The 22,529-nt window shown below is 36.2% G+C and overlaps 22 non-coding genes and 7 pseudogenes across 22 annotated transcripts; all 29 read right to left on the bottom strand.

Annotated features, from left to right (window-relative positions):
- Window positions 1–700: 700 nt before the first annotated feature.
- Window positions 701–820, bottom strand: LOC123469271 (annotated as a pseudogene).
- Window positions 821–1,180: 360 nt separating this feature from the next.
- On the bottom strand, window positions 1,181–1,299 carry LOC123469264. Its single transcript, XR_006642552.1, has one exon. It is a non-coding gene; the product is annotated as a 5S ribosomal RNA (ribosomal RNA).
- A 357-nt stretch (window positions 1,300–1,656) lies between these two features.
- Window positions 1,657–1,775, bottom strand: LOC123469263. Its single transcript, XR_006642551.1, has one exon. It is a non-coding gene; the product is annotated as a 5S ribosomal RNA (ribosomal RNA).
- A 1,055-nt stretch (window positions 1,776–2,830) lies between these two features.
- LOC123469262 lies at window positions 2,831–2,949 on the bottom strand. The gene has a single exon (XR_006642550.1). It is a non-coding gene; the product is annotated as a 5S ribosomal RNA (ribosomal RNA).
- A 509-nt stretch (window positions 2,950–3,458) lies between these two features.
- LOC123469261 lies at window positions 3,459–3,577 on the bottom strand. Its single transcript, XR_006642549.1, has one exon. It is a non-coding gene; the product is annotated as a 5S ribosomal RNA (ribosomal RNA).
- Window positions 3,578–3,934: 357 nt separating this feature from the next.
- Window positions 3,935–4,053, bottom strand: LOC123469260. The gene has a single exon (XR_006642548.1). It is a non-coding gene; the product is annotated as a 5S ribosomal RNA (ribosomal RNA).
- A 510-nt stretch (window positions 4,054–4,563) lies between these two features.
- On the bottom strand, window positions 4,564–4,682 carry LOC123469259. Its single transcript, XR_006642547.1, has one exon. It is a non-coding gene; the product is annotated as a 5S ribosomal RNA (ribosomal RNA).
- Window positions 4,683–5,039: 357 nt separating this feature from the next.
- LOC123469258 lies at window positions 5,040–5,158 on the bottom strand. Its single transcript, XR_006642546.1, has one exon. It is a non-coding gene; the product is annotated as a 5S ribosomal RNA (ribosomal RNA).
- A 510-nt stretch (window positions 5,159–5,668) lies between these two features.
- Window positions 5,669–5,784, bottom strand: LOC123469272 (annotated as a pseudogene).
- Window positions 5,785–6,141: 357 nt separating this feature from the next.
- LOC123469267 lies at window positions 6,142–6,262 on the bottom strand (annotated as a pseudogene).
- A 509-nt stretch (window positions 6,263–6,771) lies between these two features.
- Window positions 6,772–6,890, bottom strand: LOC123469256. The gene has a single exon (XR_006642544.1). It is a non-coding gene; the product is annotated as a 5S ribosomal RNA (ribosomal RNA).
- Window positions 6,891–7,400: 510 nt separating this feature from the next.
- Window positions 7,401–7,519, bottom strand: LOC123469255. The gene has a single exon (XR_006642543.1). It is a non-coding gene; the product is annotated as a 5S ribosomal RNA (ribosomal RNA).
- A 652-nt stretch (window positions 7,520–8,171) lies between these two features.
- Window positions 8,172–8,290, bottom strand: LOC123469254. The gene has a single exon (XR_006642542.1). It is a non-coding gene; the product is annotated as a 5S ribosomal RNA (ribosomal RNA).
- Window positions 8,291–8,800: 510 nt separating this feature from the next.
- On the bottom strand, window positions 8,801–8,920 carry LOC123469270 (annotated as a pseudogene).
- Window positions 8,921–9,431: 511 nt separating this feature from the next.
- Window positions 9,432–9,550, bottom strand: LOC123469253. Its single transcript, XR_006642541.1, has one exon. It is a non-coding gene; the product is annotated as a 5S ribosomal RNA (ribosomal RNA).
- A 510-nt stretch (window positions 9,551–10,060) lies between these two features.
- Window positions 10,061–10,179, bottom strand: LOC123469252. Its single transcript, XR_006642540.1, has one exon. It is a non-coding gene; the product is annotated as a 5S ribosomal RNA (ribosomal RNA).
- A 510-nt stretch (window positions 10,180–10,689) lies between these two features.
- Window positions 10,690–10,808, bottom strand: LOC123469250. Its single transcript, XR_006642539.1, has one exon. It is a non-coding gene; the product is annotated as a 5S ribosomal RNA (ribosomal RNA).
- A 1,138-nt stretch (window positions 10,809–11,946) lies between these two features.
- Window positions 11,947–12,064, bottom strand: LOC123469269 (annotated as a pseudogene).
- A 519-nt stretch (window positions 12,065–12,583) lies between these two features.
- Window positions 12,584–12,702, bottom strand: LOC123469249. The gene has a single exon (XR_006642538.1). It is a non-coding gene; the product is annotated as a 5S ribosomal RNA (ribosomal RNA).
- Window positions 12,703–13,212: 510 nt separating this feature from the next.
- On the bottom strand, window positions 13,213–13,332 carry LOC123469265 (annotated as a pseudogene).
- A 674-nt stretch (window positions 13,333–14,006) lies between these two features.
- Window positions 14,007–14,125, bottom strand: LOC123469266 (annotated as a pseudogene).
- A 923-nt stretch (window positions 14,126–15,048) lies between these two features.
- On the bottom strand, window positions 15,049–15,167 carry LOC123469248. The gene has a single exon (XR_006642537.1). It is a non-coding gene; the product is annotated as a 5S ribosomal RNA (ribosomal RNA).
- A 515-nt stretch (window positions 15,168–15,682) lies between these two features.
- LOC123469247 lies at window positions 15,683–15,801 on the bottom strand. Its single transcript, XR_006642536.1, has one exon. It is a non-coding gene; the product is annotated as a 5S ribosomal RNA (ribosomal RNA).
- Window positions 15,802–16,312: 511 nt separating this feature from the next.
- LOC123469246 lies at window positions 16,313–16,431 on the bottom strand. Its single transcript, XR_006642535.1, has one exon. It is a non-coding gene; the product is annotated as a 5S ribosomal RNA (ribosomal RNA).
- A 513-nt stretch (window positions 16,432–16,944) lies between these two features.
- LOC123469274 lies at window positions 16,945–17,063 on the bottom strand. Its single transcript, XR_006642555.1, has one exon. It is a non-coding gene; the product is annotated as a 5S ribosomal RNA (ribosomal RNA).
- An 818-nt stretch (window positions 17,064–17,881) lies between these two features.
- On the bottom strand, window positions 17,882–18,000 carry LOC123469273. The gene has a single exon (XR_006642554.1). It is a non-coding gene; the product is annotated as a 5S ribosomal RNA (ribosomal RNA).
- Window positions 18,001–18,671: 671 nt separating this feature from the next.
- Window positions 18,672–18,790, bottom strand: LOC123469268. Its single transcript, XR_006642553.1, has one exon. It is a non-coding gene; the product is annotated as a 5S ribosomal RNA (ribosomal RNA).
- Window positions 18,791–19,606: 816 nt separating this feature from the next.
- LOC123469257 lies at window positions 19,607–19,725 on the bottom strand. Its single transcript, XR_006642545.1, has one exon. It is a non-coding gene; the product is annotated as a 5S ribosomal RNA (ribosomal RNA).
- A 1,969-nt stretch (window positions 19,726–21,694) lies between these two features.
- Window positions 21,695–21,813, bottom strand: LOC123469245. The gene has a single exon (XR_006642534.1). It is a non-coding gene; the product is annotated as a 5S ribosomal RNA (ribosomal RNA).
- Window positions 21,814–22,529: the final 716 nt, after the last annotated feature.

Below are 22,529 nucleotides of genomic sequence, written 5' to 3'. Positions count from 1 at the left end.
CGAAATGAGTTTTCTGCGTGGTATGGCCGTTGACGTTTAAATACGAAACTGAATTGAATACGCTCAAGGAATGATTTTCCAACATTGAAACCTACACAAGGACGATTAATTTCTATAATTAAGGATATTGGACTGGTAACCATCGTGTTCGTTGAGCCACTATTTTTCTATGAAATAGAAATTCAAGAATTTAATACGAAACTGAATTGAATACGCTCAAGGAATGATTTTCCAACATTGAAACCTACACAAGGACGATTAATTTCTATAATTAAGGATATTGGACTGGTAACCATCGTGTTCGTTGAGCCACTATTTTCTCTATGAAATAGAAATTCAAAAATTTAATACGAAACTGAATTGAATACGCTCAAGGAATGATTTTCCAACATTGAAACCTACACAAGGACGATTAATTTCTATAATTAAGGATATTGGACTGGTAACCATCGTGTTCGTTGAGCCACTATTTTTTCTATGAAATAGAAATTCACATTCATCAGTAAAGTCACTGCTGGTAATAAAACACTCTACACTTCCCTTGTTGGTGTTTAAAAAATAGCTATCAGTGTGTACGAGATGAATTAAATTCAAAACAACCCTAGATGGCGTTTAATAAAGTATCAAAATTCACCACGAGATGGTTTTAACTAAAACTTTGATTCATTTTCGAAACTCTTGCTGGTTATAAAACGTTTGATGCCAACAGCATCCCGTATTCCCAAGCGGTCACCCTTCTAGGTACTAACGGGACCCGACGCAGCTTAACTTCAGGGCAGCTGACGAGACCCGGGTTTTTCTGCGTGGTATGGCCGTTGACGTTTTAATACGAAACTGAATTGAATACACGCTCAAGGAATGATTTTCCAACATTGGAAACCTACACAAGGACGATTAATTTCTATAATTAAGGATATTGGACTGGTAACCATCGTGTTCGTTGAGCCACTATTTTTCTATGAAATAGAAATTCACATTCATCAGTAAAGTCACTGCTGGTAATAAAACACTCTACACTTCCCTTGTTGGTGTTTAAAAAATAGCTATCAGTGTGTACGAGATGAATTATCAAAATTCAACCCTAGATGGCGTTTAATAAAGTATCAAAATTCACCACGAGATGGTTTTAACTAAAACTTTGATTCATTTTCGAAACTCTTGCTGGTTATAAAACGTTTGATGCCAACAGCATCCCGTATTCCCAAGCGGTCACCCTTCTAGGTACTAACGGGACCCGACGCAGCTTAACTTCTGGGAGCTGACGAGACCAGGTTTTTTCTGCGTGGTATGGCCGTTGACGTTTTAATACGAAACTGAATTGAATACACTCAAGGAATGATTTTCCAACATTGAAACCTACACAAGGACGATTAATTTCTATAATTAAGGATATTGGACTGGTAACCATCGTGTTCGTTGAGCCACTATTTTTCTATGAAATAGAAATTCACATTCATCAGTAAAGTCACTGCTGGTAATAAAACACTCTACACTTCCCTTGTTGGTGTTTAAAAAATAGCTATCAGTGTGTACGAGATGAATTATCAAAATTCAACCCTAGATGGCGTTTAATAAAGTATCAAAATTCACCACGAGATGGTTTTAACTAAAACTTTGATTCATTTTCGAAACTCTTGCTGGTTATAAAACGTTTGATGCCAACAGCATCCCGTATTCCCAAGCGGTCACCCTTCTAGGTACTAACGGGACCCGACGCAGCTTAACTTCTGGGAGCTGACGAGACCAGGTTTTTTCTGCGTGGTATGGCCGTTGACGTTTTAATACGAAACTGAATTGAATACACTCAAGGAATGATTTTCCAACATTGAAACCTACACAAGGACGATTAATTTCTATAATTAAGGATATTGGACTGGTAACCATCGTGTTCGTTGAGCCACTATTTTCTTTTCTGAAATGAAATAGAAATTCAAGAATTTAATACGAAACTGAATTGAATACGCTCAAGGAATGATTTTCCAACATTGAAACCTACACAAGGACGATTAATTTCTATAATTAAGGATATTGGACTGGTAACCATCGTGTTCGTTGAGCCACTATTTTTCTATGAAATAGAAATTCACATTCATCAGTAAAGTCACTGCTGGTAATAAAACACTCTACACTTCCCTTGTTGGTGTTTAAAAAATAGCTATCAGTGTGTACGAGATGAATTATCAAAATTCAACCCTAGATGGCGTTTAATAAAGTATCAAAATTCACCACGAGATGGTTTTAACTAAAACTTTGATTCATTTTCGAAACTCTTGCTGGTTATAAAACGTTTGATGCCAACAGCATCCCGTATTCCCAAGCGGTCACCCTTCTAGGTACTAACGGGACCCGACGCAGCTTAACTTCTAGGAGCGTTTAATACGAACGATTGAACACTCAGGATTTTTTTTAAATATTATAAAAAAAAAATTATTTTTTAAAACAATTTTCTGCGTGGTATGGCCGTTGATTCAAGAATTTAATACGAAACTGAATTGAATACGCTCAAGGAATGATTTTCCAACATTGAAACCTACACAAGGACGATTAATTTCTATAATTAAGGATATTGGACTGGTAACCATCGTGTTCGTTGAGCCACTATTTTTCTATGAAATAGAAATTCACATTCATCAGTAAAGTCACTGCTGGTAATAAAACACTCTACACTTCCCTTGTTGGTGTTTAAAAAATAGCTATCAGTGTGTACGAGATGAATTATCAAAATTCAACCCTAGATGGCGTTTAATAAAGTATCAAAATTCACCACGAGATGGTTTTAACTAAAACTTTGATTCATTTTCGAAACTCTTGCTGGTTATAAAACGTTTGATGCCAACAGCATCCCGTATTCCCAAGCGGTCACCCTTCTAGGTACTAACGGGACCCGACGCAGCTTAACTTCTGGGAGCTGACGAGACCAGGTTTTTTCTGCGTGGTATGGCCGTTGACGTTTTAATACGAAACTGAATTGAATACACTCAAGGAATGATTTTCCAACATTGAAACCTACACAAGGACGATTAATTTCTATAATTAAGGATATTGGACTGGTAACCATCGTGTTCGTTGAGCCACTATTTTTCTATGAAATAGAAATTCAAAATTTAATACGAAACTGAATTGAATACGCTCAAGGAATGATTTTCCAACATTGAAACCTACACAAGGACGATTAATTTCTATAATTAAGGATATTGGACTGGTAACCATCGTGTTCGTTGAGCCACTATTTTTCTATGAAATAGAAATTCACATTCATCGGTAAAGTCACTGCTGGTAATAAAACACTCTACACTTCCCTTGTTGGTGTTTAAAAAATAGCTATCAGTGTGTACGAGATGAATTATCAAAATTCAACCCTAGATGGCGTTTAATAAAGTATCAAAATTCACCACGAGATGGTTTTAACTAAAACTTTGATTCATTTTCGAAACTCTTGCTGGTTATAAAACGTTTGATGCCAACAGCATCCCGTATTCCCAAGCGGTCACCCTTCTAGGTACTAACGGGACCCGACGCAGCTTAACTTCTGGGAGCTGACGAGACCAGGTTTTTTCTGCGTGGTATGGCCGTTGACGTTTTAATACGAAACTGAATTGAATACACTCAAGGAATGATTTTCCAACATTGAAACCTACACAAGGACGATTAATTTCTATAATTAAGGATATTGGACTGGTAACCATCGTGTTCGTTGAGCCACTATTTTTCTATGAAATAGAAATTCACATTCATCGGTAAAGTCACTGCTGGTAATAAAACACTCTACACTTCCCTTGTTGGTGTTTAAAAAATAGCTATCAGTGTGTACGAGATGAATTATCAAAATTCAACCCTAGATGGCGTTTAATAAAGTATCAAAATTCACCACGAGATGGTTTTAACTAAAACTTTGATTCATTTTCGAAACTCTTGCTGGTTATAAAACGTTTGATGCCAACAGCATCCCGTATTCCCAAGCGGTCACCCTTCTAGGTACTAACGGGACCCGACGCAGCTTAACTTCTGGGAGCTGACGAGACCAGGTTTTTTCTGCGTGGTATGGCCGTTGACGTTTTAATACGAAACTGAATTGAATACACTCAAGGAATGATTTTCCAACATTGAAACCTACACAAGGACGATTAATTTCTATAATTAAGGATATTGGACTGGTAACCATCGTGTTCGTTGAGCCACTATTTTTCTATGAAATAGAAATTCAAGAATTTAATACGAAACTGAATTGAATACGCTCAAGGAATGATTTTCCAACATTGAAACCTACACAAGGACGATTAATTTCTATAATTAAGGATATTGGACTGGTAACCATCGTGTTCGTTGAGCCACTATTTTTCTATGAAATAGAAATTCACATTCATCGGTAAAGTCACTGCTGGTAATAAAACACTCTACACTTCCCTTGTTGGTGTTTAAAAAATAGCTATCAGTGTGTACGAGATGAATTATCAAAATTCAACCCTAGATGGCGTTTAATAAAGTATCAAAATTCACCACGAGATGGTTTTAACTAAAACTTTGATTCATTTTCGAAACTCTTGCTGGTTATAAAACGTTTGATGCCAACAGCATCCCGTATTCCCAAGCGGTCACCCTTCTAGGTACTAACGGGACCCGACGCAGCTTAACTTCTGGGAGCTGACGAGACCAGGTTTTTTCTGCGTGGTATGGCCGTTGACGTTTTAATACGAAACTGAATTGAATACACTCAAGGAATGATTTTCCAACATTGAAACCTACACAAGGACGATTAATTTCTATAATTAAGGATATTGGACTGGTAACCATCGTGTTCGTTGAGCCACTATTTTTCTATGAAATAGAAATTCACATTCATCAGTAAAGTCACTGCTGGTAATAAAACACTCTACACTTCCCTTGTTGGTGTTTAAAAAATAGCTATCAGTGTGTACGAGATGAATTATCAAAATTCAACCCTAGATGGCGTTTAATAAAGTATCAAAATTCACCACGAGATGGTTTTAACTAAAACTTTGATTCATTTTCGAAACTCTTGCTGGTTATAAAACGTTTGATGCCAACAGCATCCCGTATTCCCAAGCGGTCACCCTTCTAGGTACTAACGGGACCCGACGCAGCTTAACTTCTGGGAGCTGACGAGACCAGGTTTTTTCTGCGTGGTATGGCCGTTGACGTTTTAATACGAAACTGAATTGAATACACTCAAGGAATGATTTTCCAACATTGAAACCTACACAAGGACGATTAATTTCTATAATTAAGGATATTGGACTGGTAACCATCGTGTTCGTTGAGCCACTATTTTTCTATGAAATAGAAATTCAAGAATTTAATACGAAACTGAATTGAATACGCTCAAGGAATGATTTTCCAACATTGAAACCTACACAAGGACGATTAATTTCTATAATTAAGGATATTGGACTGGTAACCATCGTGTTCGTTGAGCCACTATTTTTCTATGAAATAGAAATTCACATTCATCGGTAAAGTCACTGCTGGTAATAAAACACTCTACACTTCCCTTGTTGGTGTTTAAAAAATAGCTATCAGTGTGTACGAGATGAATTATCAAAATTCAACCCTAGATGGCGTTTAATAAAGTATCAAAATTCACCACGAGATGGTTTTAACTAAAACTTTGATTCATTTTCGAAACTCTTGCTGGTTATAAAACGTTTGATGCCAACAGCATCCCGTATTCCCAAGCGGTCACCCTTCTAGGTACTAACGGGACCCGACGCAGCTTAACTTCTGGAGGACGAGACCAGGTTTTTTCTGCGTGGTATGGCCGTTGACGTTTTAATACGAAACTGAATTGAATACACTCAAGGAATGATTTTCCAACATTGAAACCTACACAAGGACGATTAATTTCTATAATTAAGGATATTGGACTGGTAACCATCGTGTTCGTTGAGCCACTATTTTTCTATGAAATAGAAATTCACATTCATCAGTAAAGTCACTGCTGGTAATAAAACACTCTACACTTCCCTTGTTGGTGTTTAAAAAATAGCTATCAGTGTGTACGAGATGAATTATCAAAATTCAACCCTAGATGGCGTTTAATAAAGTATCAAAATTCACCACGAGATGGTTTTAACTAAAACTTTGATTCATTTTCGAAACTCTTGCTGGTTATAAAACGTTTGATGCCAACAGCATCCCGTATTCCCAAGCGGTCACCCTTCTAGGTACTAACGGGACCCGACGCAGCTTAACTTCTGGGAGCTGACGAGACGGCAGGTTTTTTCTGCGTGGTATGGCCGTTGACGTTTTAATACGAAACTGAATTGAATACACTCAAGGAATGATTTTCCAACATTGAAACCTACACAAGGACGATTAATTTCTATAATTAAGGATATTGGACTGGTAACCATCGTGTTCGTTGAGCCACTATTTTTCTATGAAATAGAAATTCAAAATTTAATACGAAACTGAATTGAATACGCTCAAGGAATGATTTTCCAACATTGAAACCTACACAAGGACGATTAATTTCTATAATTAAGGATATTGGACTGGTAACCATCGTGTTCGTTGAGCCACTATTTTTCTATGAAATAGAAATTCACATTCATCAGTAAAGTCACTGCTGGTAATAAAACACTCTACACTTCCCTTGTTGGTGTTTAAAAAATAGCTATCAGTGTGTACGAGATGAATTATCAAAATTCAACCCTAGATGGCGTTTAATAAAGTATCAAAATTCACCACGAGATGGTTTTAACTAAAACTTTGATTCATTTTCGAAACTCTTGCTGGTTATAAAACGTTTGATGCCAACAGCATCCCGTATTCCCAAGCGGTCACCCTTCTAGGTACTAACGGGACCCGACGCAGCTTAACTTCTGGGAGCTGACGAGACCAGGTTTTTTCTGCGTGGTATGGCCGTTGACGTTTTAATACGAAACTGAATTGAATACACTCAAGGAATGATTTTCCAACATTGAAACCTACACAAGGACGATTAATTTCTATAATTAAGGATATTGGACTGGTAACCATCGTGTTCGTTGAGCCACTATTTTTCTATGAAATAGAAATTCAAGAATTTAATACGAAACTGAATTGAATACGCTCAAGGAATGATTTTCCAACATTGAAACCTACACAAGGACGATTAATTTCTATAATTAAGGATATTGGACTGGTAACCATCGTGTTCGTTGAGCCACTATTTTTCTATGAAATAGAAATTCACATTCATCAGTAAAGTCACTGCTGGTAATAAAACACTCTACACTTCCCTTGTTGGTGTTTAAAAAATAGCTATCAGTGTGTACGAGATGAATTATCAAAATTCAACCCTAGATGGCGTTTAATAAAGTATCAAAATTCACCACGAGATGGTTTTAACTAAAACTTTGATTCATTTTCGAAACTCTTGCTGGTTATAAAACGTTTGATGCCAACAGCATCCCGTATTCCCAAGCGGTCACCCTTCTAGGTACTAACGGGACCCGACGCAGCTTAACTTCTGGGAGCTGACGAGACCAGGTTTTTTCTGCGTGGTATGGCCGTTGACGTTTTAATACGAAACTGAATTGAATACACTCAAGGAATGATTTTCCAACATTGAAACCTACACAAGGACGATTAATTTCTATAATTAAGGATATTGGACTGGTAACCATCGTGTTCGTTGAGCCACTATTTTTTTTTAAAAAAAATTTAAAAATTTAATACAAACTGAATTGAATACGCTCAAGGAATGATTTTCCAACATTGAAACAGACGATTAATTTCTATAATTAAGGATATTGGACTGGTAACCATCGTGTTCGTTGAGCCACTATTTTTCTATGAAATAGAAATTCAAGAATTTAATACGAAACTGAATTGAATACGCTCAAGGAATGATTTTCCAACATTGAAACCTACACAAGGACGATTAATTTCTATAATTAAGGATATTGGACTGGTAACCATCGTGTTCGTTGAGCCACTATTTTTCTATGAAATAGAAATTCACATTCATCAGTAAAGTCACTGCTGGTAATAAAACACTCTACACTTCCCTTGTTGGTGTTTAAAAAATAGCTATCAGTGTGTACGAGATGAATTATCAAAATTCAACCCTAGATGGCGTTTAATAAAGTATCAAAATTCACCACGAGATGGTTTTAACTAAAACTTTGATTCATTTTCGAAACTCTTGCTGGTTATAAAACGTTTGATGCCAACAGCATCCCGTATTCCCAAGCGGTCACCCTTCTAGGTACTAACGGGACCCGACGCAGCTTAACTTCTGGGAGCTGACGAGACCAGGTTTTTTCTGCGTGGTATGGCCGTTGACGTTTTAATACGAAACTGAATTGAATACACTCAAGGAATGATTTTCCAACATTGAAACCTACACAAGGACGATTAATTTCTATAATTAAGGATATTGGACTGGTAACCATCGTGTTCGTTGAGCCACTATTTTTCTATGAAATAGAAATTCAAGAATTTAATACGAAACTGAATTGAATACGCTCAAGGAATGATTTTCCAACATTGAAACCTACACAAGGACGATTAATTTCTATAATTAAGGATATTGGACTGGTAACCATCGTGTTCGTTGAGCCACTATTTTTCTATGAAATAGAAATTCACATTCATCAGTAAAGTCACTGCTGGTAATAAAACACTCTACACTTCCCTTGTTGGTGTTTAAAAAATAGCTATCAGTGTGTACGAGATGAATTATCAAAATTCAACCCTAGATGGCGTTTAATAAAGTATCAAAATTCACCACGAGATGGTTTTAACTAAAACTTTGATTCATTTTCGAAACTCTTGCTGGTTATAAAACGTTTGATGCCAACAGCATCCCGTATTCCCAAGCGGTCACCCTTCTAGGTACTAACGGGACCCGACGCTAGCTTAACTTCTGGGAGCTGACGAGACCAGGTTTTTTCTGCGTGGTATGGCCGTTGACGTTTTAATACGAAACTGAATTGAATACACTCAAGGAATGATTTTCCAACATTGAAACCTACACAAGGACGATTAATTTCTATAATTAAGGATATTGGACTGGTAACCATCGTGTTCGTTGAGCCACTATTTTTCTATGAAATAGAAATTCAAAAATTTAATACGAAAACTGAATTGAATACGCTCAAGGAATGATTTTCCAACATTGAAACCTACACAAGGACGATTAATTTCTATAATTAAGGATATTGGACTGGTAACCATCGTGTTCGTTGAGCCACTATTTTTCTATGAAATAGAAATTCACATTCATCAGTAAAGTCACTGCTGGTAATAAAACACTCTACACTTCCCTTGTTGGTGTTTAAAAAATAGCTATCAGTGTGTACGAGATGAATTATCAAAATTCAACCCTAGATGGCGTTTAATAAAGTATCAAAATTCACCACGAGATGGTTTTAACTAAAACTTTGATTCATTTTCGAAACTCTTGCTGGTTATAAAACGTTTGATGCCAACAGCATCCCGTATTCCCAAGCGGTCACCCTTCTAGGTACTAACGGGACCCGACGCAGCTTAACTTCTGGGAGCTGACGAGACCAGGTTTTTTCTGCGTGGTATGGCCGTTGACGTTTTAATACGAAACTGAATTGAATACACTCAAGGAATGATTTTCCAACATTGAAACCTACACAAGGACGATTAATTTCTATAATTAAGGATATTGGACTGGTAACCATCGTGTTCGTTGAGCCACTATTTTTCTATGAAATAGAAATTCAAGAATTTAATACGAAACTGAATTGAATACGCTCAAGGAATGATTTTCCAACATTGAAACCTACACAAGGACGATTAATTTCTATAATTAAGGATATTGGACTGGTAACCATCGTGTTCGTTGAGCCACTATTTTTCTATGAAATAGAAATTCACATTCATCAGTAAAGTCACTGCTGGTAATAAAACACTCTACACTTCCCTTGTTGGTGTTTAAAAAATAGCTATCAGTGTGTACGAGATGAATTATCAAAATTCAACCCTAGATGGCGTTTAATAAAGTATCAAAATTCACCACGAGATGGTTTTAACTAAAACTTTGATTCATTTTCGAAACTCTTGCTGGTTATAAAACGTTTGATGCCAACAGCATCCCGTATTCCCAAGCGGTCACCCTTCTAGGTACTAACGGGACCCGACGCAGCTTAACTTCTGGGAGCTGACGAGACCAGGTTTTTTCTGCGTGGTATGGCCGTTGACGTTTTAATACGAAACTGAATTGAATACACTCAAGGAATGATTTTCCAACATTGAAACCTACACAAGGACGATTAATTTCTATAATTAAGGATATTGGACTGGTAACCATCGTGTTCGTTGAGCCACTATTTTTCTATGAAATAGAAATTCAAGAATTTAATACGAAACTGAATTGAATACGCTCAAGGAATGATTTTCCAACATTGAAACCTACACAAGGACGATTAATTTCTATAATTAAGGATATTGGACTGGTAACCATCGTGTTCGTTGAGCCACTATTTTTCTATGAAATAGAAATTCACATTCATCAGTAAAGTCACTGCTGGTAATAAAACACTCTACACTTCCCTTGTTGGTGTTTAAAAAATAGCTATCAGTGTGTACGAGATGAATTATCAAAATTCAACCCTAGATGGCGTTTAATAAAGTATCAAAATTCACCACGAGATGGTTTTAACTAAAACTTTGATTCATTTTCGAAACTCTTGCTGGTTATAAAACGTTTGATGCCAACAGCATCCCGTATTCCCAAGCGGTCACCCTTCTAGGTACTAACGGGACCCGACGCAGCTTAACTTCTGGGAGCTGACGAGACCAGGTTTTTTCTGCGTGGTATGGCCGTTGACGTTTTAATACGAAACTGAATTGAATACACTCAAGGAATGATTTTCCAACATTGAAACCTACACAAGGACGATTAATTTCTATAATTAAGGATATTGGACTGGTAACCATCGTGTTCGTTGAGCCACTATTTTTCTATGAAATAGAAATTCAAGAATTTAATACGAAACTGAATTGAATACGCTCAAGGAATGATTTTCCAACATTGAAACCTACACAAGGACGATTAATTTCTATAATTAAGGATATTGGACTGGTAACCATCGTGTTCGTTGAGCCACTATTTTTCTATGAAATAGAAATTCAAGAATTTAATACGAAACTGAATTGAATACGCTCAAGGAATGATTTTCCAACATTGAAACCTACACAAGGACGATTAATTTCTATAATTAAGGATATTGGACTGGTAACCATCGTGTTCGTTGAGCCACTATTTTTCTATGAAATAGAAATTCACATTCATCAGTAAAGTCACTGCTGGTAATAAAACACTCTACACTTCCCTTGTTGGTGTTTAAAAAATAGCTATCAGTGTGTACGAGATGAATTATCAAAATTCAACCCTAGATGGCGTTTAATAAAGTATCAAAATTCACCACGAGATGGTTTTAACTAAAACTTTGATTCATTTTCGAAACTCTTGCTGGTTATAAAACGTTTGATGCCAACAGCATCCCGTATTCCCAAGCGGTCACCCTTCTAGGTACTCAAACGGCCCCCCCCCCCCTTTTTTTTTGGGGGGGGGGGGGGCCCGGTTTTTTTTTCGTGGTTTGGCCGTTGACGTTTTAATACGAAACTGAATTGAATACGCTCAAGGAATGATTTTCCAACATTGAAACCTACACAAGGACGATTAATTTCTATAATTAAGGATATTGGACTGGTAACCATCGTGTTCGTTGAGCCACTATTTTTCTATGAAATAGAAATTCACATTCATCGGTAAAGTCACTGCTGGTAAAAAAACACTCTACACTTCCCTTTTTTGGTGTTTAAAAATAGCTATCAGGGTACGAGATGAATTATCAAAATTCAACCCTAGATGGCGTTTAATAAAGTATCAAAATTCACCACGAGATGGTTTTAACTAAAACTTTGATTCATTTTCGAAACTCTTGCTGGTTATAAAACGTTTGATGCCAACAGCATCCCGTATTCCCAAGCGGTCACCCTTCTAGGTACTAACGGGACCCCCCGCAGCTTAACTTCTGGGAGCTGACGAGACCAGGTTTTTCTGCGTGGTATGGCCGTTGACGTTTTAATACGAAACTGAATTGAATACACTCAAGGAATGATTTTCCAACATTGAAACCTACACAAGGACGATTAATTTCTATAATTAAGGATATTGGACTGGTAACCATCGTGTTCGTTGAGCCACTATTTTTCTATGAAATAGAAATTCAAGAAACTAATAATTTTAATACGAAACTGAATTGAATACGCTCAAGGAATGATTTTCCAACATTGAAACCTACACAAGGACGATTAATTTCTATAATTAAGGATATTGGACTGGTAACCATCGTGTTCGTTGAGCCACTATTTTTCTATGAAATAGAAATTCACATTCATCAGTAAAGTCACTGCTGGTAATAAAACACTCTACACTTCCCTTGTTGGTGTTTAAAAAATAGCTATCAGTGTGTACGAGATGAATTATCAAAATTCAACCCTAGATGGCGTTTAATAAAGTATCAAAATTCACCACGAGATGGTTTTAACTAAAACTTTGATTCATTTTCGAAACTCTTGCTGGTTATAAAACGTTTGATGCCAACAGCATCCCGTATTCCCAAGCGGTCACCCTTCTAGGTACTAACGGGACCCGACGCAGCTTAACTTCTGGGAGCTGACGAGACCAGGTTTTTTCTGCGTGGTATGGCCGTTGACGTTTTAATACGAAACTGAATTGAATACACTCAAGGAATGATTTTCCAACATTGAAACCTACACAAGGACGATTAATTTCTATAATTAAGGATATTGGACTGGTAACCATCGTGTTCGTTGAGCCACTATTTTTCTATGAAATAGAAATTCAAAAATTTAATACGAAACTGAATTGAATACGCTCAAGGAATGATTTTCCAACATTGAAACCTACACAAGGACGATTAATTTCTATAATTAAGGATATTGGACTGGTAACCATCGTGTTCGTTGAGCCACTATTTTTCTATGAAATAGAAATTCACATTCATCAGTAAAGTCACTGCTGGTAATAAAACACTCTACACTTCCCTTGTTGGTGTTTAAAAAATAGCTATCAGTGTGTACGAGATGAATTATCAAAATTCAACCCTAGATGGCGTTTAATAAAGTATCAAAATTCACCACGAGATGGTTTTAACTAAAACTTTGATTCATTTTCGAAACTCTTGCTGGTTATAAAACGTTTGATGCCAACAGCATCCCGTATTCCCAAGCGGTCACCCTTCTAGGTACTAGACGGGACCCGACGCAGCTTAACTTCTGGGAGCTGACGAGACCAGGTTTTTTCTGCGTGGTATGGCCGTTGACGTTTTAATACGAAACTGAATTGAATACACTCAAGGAATGATTTTCCAACATTGAAACCTACACAAGGACGATTAATTTCTATAATTAAGGATATTGGACTGGTAACCATCGTGTTCGTTGAGCCCCTTTTTTTCTATGAAATAGAAATTCACAATTTCATCAGAGCACGCTGGAAAACTTGTAAAATACGCTCAACGAATGAATTATCAAAATTCAAACCTAGAGGCGTTAATAAGTATCAAAATTACCACGAATGGGATTTTCGAAACTCTGCGGTTAAAAACGTTTGATGCAATTCCAAGGGCACCCTTCAATTTAATACAAGAAACTGAATTGAATACGCTCAAGGAATGATTTTCCAACATTGAAACCTACACAAGGACGATTAATTTCTATAATTAAGGATATTGGACTGGTAACCATCGTGTTCGTTGAGCCACTATTTTTCTATGAAATAGAAATTCACATTCATCGGTAGTAAAGTCACTGCTGGTAATAAAACACTCTACACTTCCCTTGTTGGTGTTTAAAAAATAGCTATCAGTGTGTACGAGATGAATTATCAAAATTCAACCCTAGATGGCGTTTAATAAAGTATCAAAATTCACCACGAGATGGTTTTAACTAAAACTTTGATTCATTTTCGAAACTCTTGCTGGTTATAAAACGTTTGATGCCAACAGCATCCCGTATTCCCAAGCGGTCACCCTTCTATGTACTAACGGGACCCGCCGCAGCTTAACTTCTGGGAGCTGACGAGACCAGGTTTTTTCTGCGTGGTATGGCCGTTGACGTTTTAATACGAAACTGAATTGAATACACTCAAGGAATGATTTTCCAACATTGAAACCTACACAAGGACGATTAATTTCTATAATTAAGGATATTGGACTGGTAACCATCGTGTTCGTTGAGCCACTATTTTTCTATGAAATAGAAATTCAAGAATTTAATACGAAACTGAATTGAATACGCTCAAGGAATGATTTTCCAACATTGAAACCTACACAAGGACGATTAATTTCTATAATTAAGGATATTGGACTGGTAACCATCGTGTTCGTTGAGCCACTATTTTTCTATGAAATAGAAATTCACATTCATCAGTAAAGTCACTGCTGGTAATAAAACACTCTACACTTCCCTTGTTGGTGTTTAAAAAATAGCTATCAGTGTGTACGAGATGAATTATCAAAATTCAACCCTAGATGGCGTTTAATAAAGTATCAAAATTCACCACGAGATGGTTTTAACTAAAACTTTGATTCATTTTCGAAACTCTTGCTGGTTATAAAACGTTTGATGCCAACAGCATCCCGTATTCCCAAGCGGTCACCCTTCTAGGTACTAACCGAAACTTCCCAATGACGAAACTGAATTGAATACGCTCAAGGAATGATTTTCCAACATTGAAACCTACACAAGGACGATTAATTTCTATAATTAAGGATATTGGACTGGTAACCATCGTGTTCGTTGAGCCACTATTTTTCTATGAAATAGAAATTCACATTCATCAGTAAAGTCACTGCTGGTAATAAAACACTCTACACTTCCCTTGTTGGTGTTTAAAAAATAGCTATCAGTGTGTACGAGATGAATTATCAAAATTCAACCCTAGATGGCGTTTAATAAAGTATCAAAATTCACCACGAGATGGTTTTAACTAAAACTTTGATTCATTTTCGAAACTCTTGCTGGTTATAAAACGTTTGATGCCAACAGCATCCCGTATTCCCAAGCGGTCACCCTTCTAGGTACTAACGGGACCCGACGCAGCTTAACTTCTGGGAGCTGACGAGACCAGGTTTTTTCTGCGTGGTATGGCCGTTGACGTTTTAATACGAAACTGAATTGAATACACTCAAGGAATGATTTTCCAACATTGGAAACCTACACAAGGACGATTAATTTCTATAATTAAGGATATTGGACTGGTAACCATCGTGTTCGTTGAGCCACTATTTTTCTATGAAATAGAAATTCAAGAATTTAATACGAAACTGAATTGAATACGCTCAAGGAATGATTTTCCAACATTGAAACCTACACAAGGACGATTAATTTCTATAATTAAGGATATTGGACTGGTAACCATCGTGTTCGTTGAGCCACTATTTTTCTATGAAATAGAAATTCACATTCATCGGTAAGTAAAGTCACTGCTGGTAATAAAACACTCTACACTTCCCTTGTTGGTGTTTAAAAAATAGCTATCAGTGTGTACGAGATGAATTATCAAAATTCAACCCTAGATGGCGTTTAATAAAGTATCAAAATTCACCACGAGATGGTTTTAACTAAAACTTTGATTCATTTTCGAAACTCTTGCTGGTTATAAAACGTTTGATGCCAACAGCATCCCGTATTCCCAAGCGGTCACCCTTCTAGGTACTAACGGGACCCGACGCAGCTTAACTTCTGGGAGCTGACGAGACCAGGTTTTTTCTGCGTGGTATGGCCGTTGACGTTTTAATACGAAACTGAATTGAATACACTCAAGGAATGATTTTCCAACATTGAAACCTACACAAGGACGATTAATTTCTATAATTAAGGATATTGGACTGGTAACCATCGTGTTCGTTGAGCCACTATTTTTCTATGAAATAGAAATTCAAAAATTTAATACGAAACTGAATTGAATACGCTCAAGGAATGATTTTCCAACATTGAAACCTACACAAGGACGATTAATTTCTATAATTAAGGATATTGGACTGGTAACCATCGTGTTCGTTGAGCCACTATTTTTTCTATGAAATAGAAATTCACATTCATCAGTAAAGTCACTGCTGGTAATAAAACACTCTACACTTCCCTTGTTGGTGTTTAAAAAATAGCTATCAGTGTGTACGAGATGAATTATCAAAATTCAACCCTAGATGGCGTTTAATAAAGTATCAAAATTCACCACGAGATGGTTTTAACTAAAACTTTGATTCATTTTCGAAACTCTTGCTGGTTATAAAACGTTTGATGCCAACAGCATCCCGTATTCCCAAGCGGTCACCCTTCTAGGTACTAACGGGACCCGACGCAGCTTAACTTCTGGGAGCTGACGAGACCAGGTTTTTTCTGCGTGGTATGGCCGTTGACGTTTTAATACGAAACTGAATTGAATACACTCAAGGAATGATTTTCCAACATTGAAACCTACACAAGGACGATTAATTTCTATAATTAAGGATATTGGACTGGTAACCATCGTGTTCGTTGAGCCACTATTTTTCTATGAAATAGAAATTCAAAAATTTAATACGAAACTGAATTGAATACGCTCAAGGAATGATTTTCCAACATTGAAACCTACAAAAAAAAATTTTTTTTTTTTTTTTTTTTGGTTTTTTTTTTTTTTATTTTTTTTTTTTTTTAGCCCCTTTTTTTTTTTGAAAAAGAAATTCACATTCATCAGGTAAAGTCACTGCTGGTAATAAAACACTCTACACTTCCCTTGTTGGTGTTTAAAAAATAGCTATCAGTGTGTACGAGATGAATTATCAAAATTCAACCCTAGATGGCGTTTAATAAAGTATCAAAATTCACCACGAGATGGTTTTAACTAAAACTTTGATTCATTTTCGAAACTCTTGCTGGTTATAAAACGTTTGATGCCAACAGCATCCCGTATTCCCAAGCGGTCACCCTTCTAGGTACTAACGGGACCCGACGCAGCTTAACTTCTGGGAGCTGACGAGACCAGGTTTTTTCTGCGTGGTATGGCCGTTGACGTTTTAATACGAAACTGAATTGAATACACTCAAGGAATGATTTTCCAACATTGGAAACCTACACAAGGACGATTAATTTCTATAATTAAGGATATTGGACTGGTAACCATCGTGTTCGTTGAGCCACTATTTTTCTATGAAATAGAAATTCAAGAATTTAATACGAAACTGAATTGAATACGCTCAAGGAATGATTTTCCAACATTGAAACCTACACAAGGACGATTAATTTCTATAATTAAGGATATTGGACTGGTAACCATCGTGTTCGTTGAGCCACTATTTTTCTATGAAATAGAAATTCAAGAATTTAATACGAAACTGAATTGAATACGCTCAAGGAATGATTTTCCAACATTGAAACCTACACAAGGACGATTAATTTCTATAATTAAGGATATTGGACTGGTAACCATCGTGTTCGTTGAGCCACTATTTTTCTATGAAATAGAAATTCAAAGAATTTAATACGAAACTGAATTGAATACGCTCAAGGAATGATTTTCCAACATTGAAACCTACACAAGGACGATTAATTTCTATAATTAAGGATATTGGACTGGTAACCATCGTGTTCGTTGAGCCACTATTTTTCTATGAAATAGAAATTCACATTCATCAGTAAAGTCACTGCTGGTAATAAAACACTCTACACTTCCCTTGTTGGTGTTTAAAAAATAGCTATCAGTGTGTACGAGATGAATTATCAAAATTCAACCCTAGATGGCGTTTAATAAAGTATCAAAATTCACCACGAGATGGTTTTAACTAAAACTTTGATTCATTTTCGAAACTCTTGCTGGTTATAAAACGTTTGATGCCAACAGCATCCCGTATTCCCAAGCGGTCACCCTTCTAGGTACTAACGGGACCCGACGCAGCTTAACTTCTGGGAGCTGACGAGACCAGGTTTTTTCTGCGTGGTATGGCCGTTGACGTTTTAATACGAAACTGAATTGAATACACTCAAGGAATGATTTTCCAACATTGGAAACCTACACAAGGACGATTAATTTCTATAATTAAGGATATTGGACTGGTAACCATCGTGTTCGTTGAGCCACTATTTTTCTATGAAATAGAAATTCAAGAATTTAATACGAAACTGAATTGAATACGCTCAAGGAATGATTTTCCAACATTGAAACCTACACAAGGACGATTAATTTCTATAATTAAGGATATTGGAGGTAACCAATTAAACCATCGTGTTCGTTGAGCCACTATTTTTCTATGAAATAGAAATTCAAGAATTTAATACGAAACTGAATTGAATACGCTCAAGGAATGATTTTCCAACATTGAAACCTACACAAGGACGATTAATTTCTATAATTAAGGATATTGGACTGGTAACCATCGTGTTCGTTGAGCCACTATTTTTCTATGAAATAGAAATTCACATTCATCAGTAAAGTCACTGCTGGTAATAAAACACTCTACACTTCCCTTGTTGGTGTTTAAAAAATAGCTATCAGTGTGTACGAGATGAATTATCAAAATTCAACCCTAGATGGCGTTTAATAAAGTATCAAAATTCACCACGAGATGGTTTTAACTAAAACTTTGATTCATTTTCGAAACTCTTGCTGGTTATAAAACGTTTGATGCCAACAGCATCCCGTATTCCCAAGCGGTCACCCTTCTAGGTACTAACGGGACCCGACGCAGCTTAACTTCTGGGAGCTGACGAGACCAGGTTTTTTCTGCGTGGTATGGCCGTTGACGTTTTAATACGAAACTGAATTGAATACACTCAAGGAATGATTTTCCAACATTGAAACCTACACAAGGACGATTAATTTCTATAATTAAGGATATTGGACTGGTAACCATCGTGTTCGTTGAGCCACTATTTTTCTATGAAATAGAAATTCAAGAATTTAATACGAAACTGAATTGAATACGCTCAAGGAATGATTTTCCAACATTGAAACCTACACAAGGACGATTAATTTCTATAATTAAGGATATTGGACTGGTAACCATCGTGTTCGTTGAGCCACTATTTTTCTATGAAATAGAAATTCAAGAATTTAATACGAAACTGAATTGAATACGCTCAAGGAATGATTTTCCAACATTGAAACCTACACAAGGACGATTAATTTCTATAATTAAGGATATTGGACTGGTAACCATCGTGTTCGTTGAGCCACTATTTTTCTATGAAATAGAAATTCAAAAATTTAATACGAAACTGAATTGAATACGCTCAAGGAATGATTTTCCAACATTGAAACCTACACAAGGACGATTAATTTCTATAATTAAGGATATTGGACTGGTAACCATCGTGTTCGTTGAGCCACTATTTTTCTATGAAATAGAAATTCACATTCATCAGTAAAGTCACTGCTGGTAATAAAACACTCTACACTTCCCTTGTTGGTGTTTAAAAAATAGCTATCAGTGTGTACGGGATGAATTATCAAAATTCAACCCTAGATGGCGTTTAATAAAGTATCAAAATTCACCACGAGAGGGTTTTAACTAAAACTTTGATTCATTTTCGAAACTCTTGCTGGTTATAAAACGTTTGATGCCAACAGCATCCCGTATTCCCAAGCGGTCACCCTTCTAGGTACTAACGGGACCCGACGCAGCTTAACTTCTGGGAGCTGACGAGACCAGGTTTTTTCTGCGTGGTATGGCCGTTGACGTTTTAATACGAAACTGAATTGAATACACTCAAGGAATGATTTTCCAACATTGAAACCTACACAAGGACGATTAATTTCTATAATTAAGGATATTGGACTGGTAACCATCGTGTTCGTTGAGCCACTATTTTTCTATGAAATAGAAATTCAAGAATTTAATACGAAACTGAATTGAATACGCTCAAGGAATGATTTTCCAACATTGAAACCTACACAAGGACGATTAATTTCTATAATTAAGGATATTGGACTGGTAACCATCGTGTTCGTTGAGCCACTATTTTTCTATGAAATAGAAATTCAAGAATTTAATACGAAACTGAATTGAATACGCTCAAGGAATGATTTTCCAACATTGAAACCTACACAAGGACGATTAATTTCTATAATTAAGGATATTGGACTGGTAACCATCGTGTTCGTTGAGGCCACTATTTTTTCTATGAAATAGAAATTCAAGAATTTAATACGAAACTGAATTGAATACACTCAAGGAATGATTTTCCAACATTGAAACCTACACAAGGACGATTAATTTCTATAATTAAGGATATTGGGCTGGTAACCATCGTGTTCGTTGAGCCACTATTTTTCTATGAAATAGAAATTCAAGTATTTAATACGAAACTGAATTGAATACGCTCAAGGAATGATTTTCCAACATTGAAACCTACACAAGGACGATTAATTTCTATAATTAAGGATATTGGACTGGTAACCATCGTGTTCGTTGAGCCACTATTTTTCTATGAAATAGAAATTCAAGAATTTAATACGAAACTGAATTGAATACGCTCAAGGAATGATTTTCCAACATTGAAACCTACACAAGGACGATTAATTTCTATAATTAAGGATATTGGACTGGTAACCATCGTGTTCGTTGAGCCACTATTTTTCTATGAAATAGAAATTCAAGAATTTAATACGAAACTGAATTGAATACGCTCAAGGAATGATTTTCCAACATTGAAACCTACACAAGGACGATTAATTTCTATAATTAAGGATATTGGACTGGTAACCATCGTGTTCGTTGAGCCACTATTTTTCTATGAAATAGAAATTCACATTCATCAGTAAAGTCACTGCTGGTAATAAAACACTCTACACTTCCCTTGTTGGTGTTTAAAAAATAGCTATCAGTGTGTACGAGATGAATTATCAAAATTCAACCCTAGATGGCGTTTAATAAAGTATCAAAATTCACCACGAGATGGTTTTAACTAAAACTTTGATTCATTTTCGAAACTCTTGCTGGTTATAAAACGTTTGATGCCAACAGCATCCCGTATTCCCAAAGTATTTAATACGAAACTGAATTAAATACACTCAAGGAATGATTTTCCAACATTGAAACCTACACAAGGACGATTAATTTCTATAATTAAGGATATTGGACTGGTAACCATCGTGTTCGTTGAGCCACTATTTTTCTATGAAATAGAAATTCAAGTATTTAATACGAAACTGAATTGAATACACTCAAGGAATGATTTTCCAACATTGAAACCTACACAAGGACGATTAATTTCTATAATTAAGGATATTGGACTGGTAACCATCGTGTTCGTTGAGCCACTATTTTTCTATGAAATAGAAATTCAAAGAATTTAATACGAAACTGAATTGAATACGCTCAAGGAATGATTTTCCAACATTGGAAACCTACACAAGGACGATTAATTTCTATAATTAAGGATATTGGACTGGTAACCATCGTGTTCGTTGAGCCACTATTTTTCTATGAAATAGAAATTCACATTCATCGGTAAAGTCACTGCTGGTAATAAAACACTCTACACTTCCCTTGTTGGTGTTTAAAAAATAGCTATCAGTGTGTACGAGATGAATTATCAAAATTCAACCCTAGATGGCGTTTAATAAAGTATCAAAATTCACCACGAGATGGTTTTAACTAAAACTTTGATTCATTTTCGAAACTCTTGCTGGTTATAAAACGTTTGATGCCAACAGCATCCCGTATTCCCAAGCGGTCACCCTTCTAGGTACTAACGGGACCCGACGCAGCTTAACTTCTGGGAGCTGACGAGACCAGGTTTTTTCTGCGTGGTATGGCCGTTGACGTTTTAATACGAAACTGAATTGAATACACTCAAGGAATGATTTTCCAACATTGAAACCTACACAAGGACGATTAATTTCTATAATTAAGGATATTGGACTGGTAACCATCGTGTTCGTTGAGCCACTATTTTTCTATGAAATAGAAATTCAAGAATTTAATACGAAACTGAATTGAATACGCTCAAGGAATGATTTTCCAACATTGGAAACCTACACAAGGACGATTAATTTCTATAATTAAGGATATTGGACTGGTAACCATCGTGTTCGTTGAGCCACTATTTTTCTATGAAATAGAAATTCAAGAATTTAATACGAAACTGAATTGAATACGCTCAAGGAATGATTTTCCAACATTGAAACCTACACAAGGACGATTAATTTCTATAATTAAGGATATTGGACTGGTAACCATCGTGTTCGTTGAGCCACTATTTTTCTATGAAATAGAAATTCACATTCATCAGTAAAGTCACTGCTGGTAATAAAACACTCTACACTTCCCTTGTTGGTGTTTAAAAAATAGCTATCAGTGTGTACGAGGATGAATTATCAAAATTCAACCCTAGATGGCGTTTAATAAAGTATCAAAATTCACCACCGAGATGGTTTTAACTAAAACTTTGATTCATTTTCGAAACTCTTGCTGGTTATAAAACGTTTGATGCCAACAGCATCCCGTATTCCCCAAGCGGTCACCCTTCTAGGTACTAAC

This window comes from Daphnia magna, unplaced genomic scaffold (genome assembly GCF_020631705.1).
Source record: "Daphnia magna isolate NIES unplaced genomic scaffold, ASM2063170v1.1 Dm_contigs559, whole genome shotgun sequence".
Classification (NCBI taxonomy): Eukaryota; Metazoa; Arthropoda; class Branchiopoda; order Diplostraca; family Daphniidae; genus Daphnia; species Daphnia magna.
Note: the sequence above shows the minus strand (reverse complement) of the source record. Positions and strands in the feature narration are given on the sequence as shown.